General features: G+C 43.0%; 1 non-coding gene across 1 annotated transcript; it reads left to right on the forward strand.

Annotated features, from left to right (window-relative positions):
• The first annotated feature begins 3,196 nt into the window (after window positions 1-3,196).
• On the forward strand, window positions 3,197-3,269 carry Trnar-ucg (transfer RNA arginine (anticodon UCG)). The gene has a single exon. It is a non-coding gene; the product is annotated as a tRNA-Arg (tRNA).
• The last annotated feature ends 2,828 nt before the right edge of the window (window positions 3,270-6,097 follow it).

Below are 6,097 nucleotides of genomic sequence, written 5' to 3' on the forward strand. Positions count from 1 at the left end.
GTGTCTCGTTTTTTCTATTTTCGGGACTGCGATCATCCGCTGCTTCGAACATTTTTACAAGTGAATCTCGTCGATGTTTTACCAAGTTTAGTGGTATCTGCTCGCTAATTGTGCCTCGCCTCCCTATTTATTTATTTATTTATTTATTTATTTATTTATTTATTGTACCCTCAGGGCTTTACAGCATTGTAGAGGGGAGGGGCAAAAGAAAAAAAAAACACAAGATAACATTCCAACAAAAAAGAATAGAAGAAGGCGTATTTAACAGAAAAGTGCAATACATACACAAGAAACCAAAAGCGTAAAAAAAAAAAGTCGCGGTATCACGTAAGCATGAAATGAAATCAAAGTGACGTATTTACTACATTTCGGAATGTGTCAGGGTTAGTAATATGACGACTGATACTGACAGGTGATTCCAGTCGCGGCACGTTTTCGGAAGAAAGGAAGCAGAGTACGTTACCGTGAAGGTACGAGGGATGTGTACTTTGTTGTTGTGATCTAAACGAGATGATATGAAAGATGCAGGCTGTATTAAACGCGATTTTAAAATGTGATTGTGATAATATATTTTGTGAAAGATACAGAGGCGTGCTAGCTTTCTGCGTGTGGCAAGTGACGTAAGGTTAAGGGTGGCTTTCATGGCAGATACACTGGATGATCGATGATAATTTGATAGGATGTAACGTGCCGAGCGATTTTGAACAGCCTCTAGCTCGTTTATTAATGTTATTTGGCCGGGGTCCCATATTGATGAAGCGTATTCTAACACAGGGCGAATATAAGTGATAAATAACTGTTTCTTTAATGATGATGGTGCACGAGGAAAGTTACGTTTCATGTAGCCTAGCGTGCGATTAAACTTAGATATTACATAGTCAATGTGATCGGACCAGGACAGAGTGTTAGTAATGTTGACACCAAGGTACTTATAGGACCTGACGTATTGGAGCGGGATTGAATTCAAGGAGTATGAGTAGTTAGATGAGTGCGTGTGGTTACGAGAAATTTTCATTGCCCTACACTTAGAAGTGTTAAGTTGCATTTTCCAGAGATCGCACCAACGCAGAATGTTATTGAGGTCATTTTGAAGGGCTTCGGAATCACAGTCATTGGTAATTTCGTGGTAAATGACGCAGTCGTCTGCAAAAAGGCAAATAGGAGAAGTTATATTGTTAGGCAAATCATTAATCTAAATTAAGAATAGTAGTGGGCCCAGAACAGCACCCTGTGGCACACCGGAACGCACAGGTATTTGAGAAGAGTCAGTATCGTTAGCGGAAACAAACTGCGTGCGGTTAGAAAGAAATTCTTGGCCCCGCCACGGTGGTCTAGTGGTTATGGCGCTCGGCTGCTGACCCGAAGGTCGCAGGATCGAATCCCGGCCGCGGCGGCTGCATTTTCGATGGAGGCGAAAATGTTTGAGGCCCGTGTACTTAGATTTAGGTGCACGTTAAAGAACCCCAGGTGGTCGAAATTTCCGGAGCCCTCCACTACGGCGTCTCTCATAATCATATCGTGGTTTTGGGACGTTAAACTCCAGATATTATTATTATTAAAGACATTCTTTTATCAAAGTGAACAACAAATGATCAATGCCTAAGGATTGTAATTTTAGTAGGAGCAGCTGGCGGTTAACCTTGCCAAATCCTTTCGCGAAATCTAAGAAAATGCAGTCAGTCGCCACGCCTCCGTCCAAAGTAACATGTAAATCATTAGTAAATATAATTAGCAGGGTTCCGCATAAATATAATTTACGAAAACCATGCTGAGATTTCTGAAAGAAGTTATTTGACTCCAAATGGTTAACAAGATGGGTGTAAATTACGTGCTCCATAAGCTTGCAAGGAATAGATGCAAGGGAAATAGGTTGAAAGTTGCGGGCGTTATGTCTGTCACCAGACTTATGAAGCCATCTTGTAGTGATTTATTGAAGATGAAACCTAATATTATTGAGCTATATTCCTTCGTATTCTGAAGGAATTTGGAGTTAATGGTGTCAATTCTGCAAGAGGACGAACGTTTCAAGTTGTTGATAATCGCTGCAATGCCGGTCGCGTCGAATGCAAGAGGATCGACGGGAGCATAGTTAGTATCGTGTATGTACGGGTGATCGATACTGTTAGAGACGGTGAAAGAGGAAGCAAATGTTTCATTAAGTAACGAGGCGCAACGATGTTTAGGAACAGGATTACCGAATTCATCGACGAGGCACAACGTTATTTCATATTTCGGTTTAACTGTGTTCCAAAATTGCTTTGGGTTCGTTTTTAATAAAGCGGGAAGCGTAGAGTCAAAGAAATGGTGTTTAGCACACTTGATAGCCTCAGAGTAGGATGTAGTAGCTGCTTTATAAGCGGACTAGCGTTCAGGGGTTTGCGTTCTTTTTGCGGCACGAAATAGCCGCGATTTTTTGTTGGGTAATCTTTGCAAGGATTCATGCGTGAAGTGTATGAATCTGCGGTTTTGGACAGTAAGATTCTCTAATGACTATTTATTCTCTAGTTCACGAAAAGATCTATATAATGCCATATTAGATATGTTGTTTCCTGCACCTTTGCACCGCTCACTATATGTTGGATTGCCTCGACACGACGTGCTTATGCTTGTGAAGAAAATGCCTATTTCACCAATATCCGAGACATTCTTCTACAAAGTGCATACACAGACGCTGCCTGTGAAGACCTGGTTAAGCAGCAAAGGCATCTCTGTATCTTCAGTTAATTGTCGCCTCTGGGAAGTTCCGGAAACTATAGAATATTACTTCATCAGCTGTAAAGACGCCATACTCTTTTGGAACATTCTACATAGGGCTTTTAAAAAACAACTCGATTTAAATTCGTATAGGATACGTTATCTCGTGCCACCCAAAAGCCATTATATGCCTGTTGACATGCTATTACTAATGAGTATGCACAGTTTATGGAAAACTCGCATGTTGGACAGGCATGCGGAACCCATGGTATCATCGCGGTTGCATTTCATTCAAATGGCTCTTCAGCTAAAAGACTTTATCAAAATCACAGTTTCAACTGGACATGGTATCCACTCTTCATGAAATGTATAGCTTTAATACCCTTTTAGGGCTTCTGTGTAACGGTTGTACGCTGGTAGAGGCCGCCTTGAGGATTTCGTTCACTATATGTATGCTAATTACGCACATTTGTAATAAACACCATGAAAGAAAAAATAATACGTCCGCGTGGCCTATTGGATAAGGCGTCTGACTTCGGATCAGAAGATTGCAGGTTCGAGTCCTGTCGCGGACGACTTTTTTTACGTTATCCTAGCCTTACAGCCTCTGCGTACACATGCCGCTGCAAGAGTGCACCAGTTCTGTGTACGCCAGTTATTAGAAATCTAAAATGATGGTCCATAATTTCAAATTTCTGTTAATGTATGCCAACTTATGCGAAGGTTGCGGGGCCCTCTGCATGGGATGATAAAACAGAACATCAGATGGACGAATCAGAAGCCGAGGAAGTTGCAGCTAGCAAAACGAGGGAACTTGAGCCTGTTGACACGTTTCCTTCGTTTCTACCAGCCAGTAGCGACAAACCGGAAGAGCCTGTAAGCGTGCCCGCTAGACGACGCACTCCGCGCTCTGAGAAGTCAACGGCAACGCCCACCAAACCGATAGAAAATACTGTGAACTGTCAGCGAACACCAGTAGAGAAACCCGAGCGTCAACTTGACGACATGATGGATAGGAAGACTACCCCGTAGACGAGAACGCGCGGTGAAACAGAAGCTGAGAACAAGACCCCGGTTGAGTCCAATACTGGCGAACCGCCTACAAAGACGGCCCAAGTCCGCCGCATGTCCTTGAAGACGAAGCCCAACATACTATCGGATCGCCACACCTCGGGAGGCCTATAGCCTCCTGGTCCAACGAGTTGCCAGTGCTATGGCCGGCGATCTACACGCAAGAACTGAGCGAGGCCGAGCGGAAGGGTTTGAACCCCAACGCCTTGTTCCCAAGGAGCCTGCGGTGTGTTCGCCCGTGACAGCCTCAAGGGCCAGCTATCGTTCGCTGTCCGTTACAGAACAAGGTGAGCGCCATGCAGTCTGGTCTTTATCCCCTATAAATGACGCTAAGACTTAACACGCCCCTTGTATCGGCACACTAAACGTGCGTGGCTTATCTTCAAAACGCAGACAATATCAGTAAAGGGATTGTTATTGGAAAATAATCTTGACATCTTAGCGATTCAAGAAGCGAAACCGGAAAGCAAGGCTCAGGCGGACCGCATGGTGGAACCCTTTATCGCGCGGTGTTACGTATGTGTGTGTCACGCGGTAGGGTCTTCTGGGGGGTGTGCCTTGTTACTGCGCAACTCCCTTCGCATAATGGTAGAAACTGTGATTATGTGTAAAACGGGGAGGGTAGTTTTGTGTGATTTTTCATACTGTGGTTTGAAGTGGAGAGCTTTTTGCTTGTACGCGCCGAATAGAGAAGCAATGTGCTTAGCTTTTTTCGAAAGCGTTGTATCGTACTTAAATTGTGAAAGAATCATTCTACTTTTAGATGACTTCAACTGTGTGTGTGCCGCTGCTGATAGAATACAAAACGAACCTGTACGTGACCGTATTAGCACCAAACTAAGTGCGATAGTTCAAGATTATAACTTAGAAGATATTGGAGACATTCGGGCTAAAGGAAGCCGACCACAGTTCACACATTTCCAACGTGCAAGTCAAGCACGCCTAGATAGAGTATATGTGTCTGCAAATGTCGTGCCGCTGTGCCAAGATTACTGCGTAAAGCATGTGTCATTTAGTGACCATAGCTTGGTAATGTTTTCCTTAGGAGCAAAGCACAAAAAGCTATCGTTTAAAATTGGATACTTTGGAAATTTAATGATAAACTGCTACAGGACGACGTTTTTGTGAGCAAAGCAGAAAGAAACATTGAAACACTACTATCTAAAACAGACCGCTTTATCGCTGAATGGGAAATCTTCAAACAAGAGACTAAAATATGTGCCATCGAAAGAGCATGCGCAATGCGCCCAAATGAGAGAAAAGAAGAGAATGCACTTCGAAGACAATTAGATTATTTGCTGAATGCAGAAAATGCACAATCGGGAGCATTAACTGACGAAATTAAAAGTGTAAAAAGTAAACTGGAGGCAATAGATGTTGAGAGGTATAGAGGAGCCATTGTTCGCGCTCGTAGTGAAAGATTCTTGTTGGGAGAAACGCTGACCAAACGTGCCCTTGCAGAGGAAAAAACTTACGCTGTCAAAATTGAAATAAGAGAGATAGAACATGAGGGTGCTATTACAAATGACAAACAAGGAATTGAAGCTTTCGTGCACTACTTCAAAACTCTGTTGGGGAACAAAATTAGTACTGCAGCAGGCTTCGAAAAAGAGCACCTTCACCTAATGCCTTCGTTAGGAAACGATGTGAAGACCCGTCTAGAAGCACCTATAACTATAAGTGAAATTGAAGACGCAATCAATGAATTAAAAGTAGGGAAATGTCCTGGCCCTGATGGCATGTCAAGTGCCTTTTATAAGGCTTTTAAACCGCAGCTTGCAGAGGCCCTGCATCGCGTGATAACTGAAGCGTACAAAGAAAATATAGTGCCGCCATCTTTTATATCCTCGCATGTCACACTAATCATAAAGTCTGACGATCCGGTTAAGCTCCTGTCAGTCACGTCCTACAGAGCAATAAGTTTAGGAAATGTTGATTACAAAATATATATGAAAGTGCTGGCAAAAAGAGTGCAAACTGTTATCACAGATTTGGTGGGACCCCACCACACATATGGAATTAAGGGACGCTCAATTTTTACTAACATTCATGTGACAAGGAGTGCAGTAGAATACTGTGACGAGTTTTCAGAACGGCTAGCAATGTTACAACTGGATCTAGAGAAAGCGTTTGATCGCGTTTCCCATGAAATCCTTTTCAGCATACTGGAACATACCAATCTGGGGTCTGTGATAAACGATGGAGTGAAAATGTGCTACAGCTGCAGTTCAGCGAGCCTTATTGTTAACAAAAAAGTCACAGTTTCGCCGCAACGGCGAAGCAATGATTGTGATAGCAATAAATTGTAATGTAACGCGAAGAACGGAAAGCA

This window comes from Rhipicephalus sanguineus, unplaced genomic scaffold, assembly GCF_013339695.2.
Source record: "Rhipicephalus sanguineus isolate Rsan-2018 unplaced genomic scaffold, BIME_Rsan_1.4 Seq541, whole genome shotgun sequence".
In the NCBI taxonomy this organism is placed as follows: domain Eukaryota; kingdom Metazoa; phylum Arthropoda; class Arachnida; order Ixodida; family Ixodidae; genus Rhipicephalus; species Rhipicephalus sanguineus.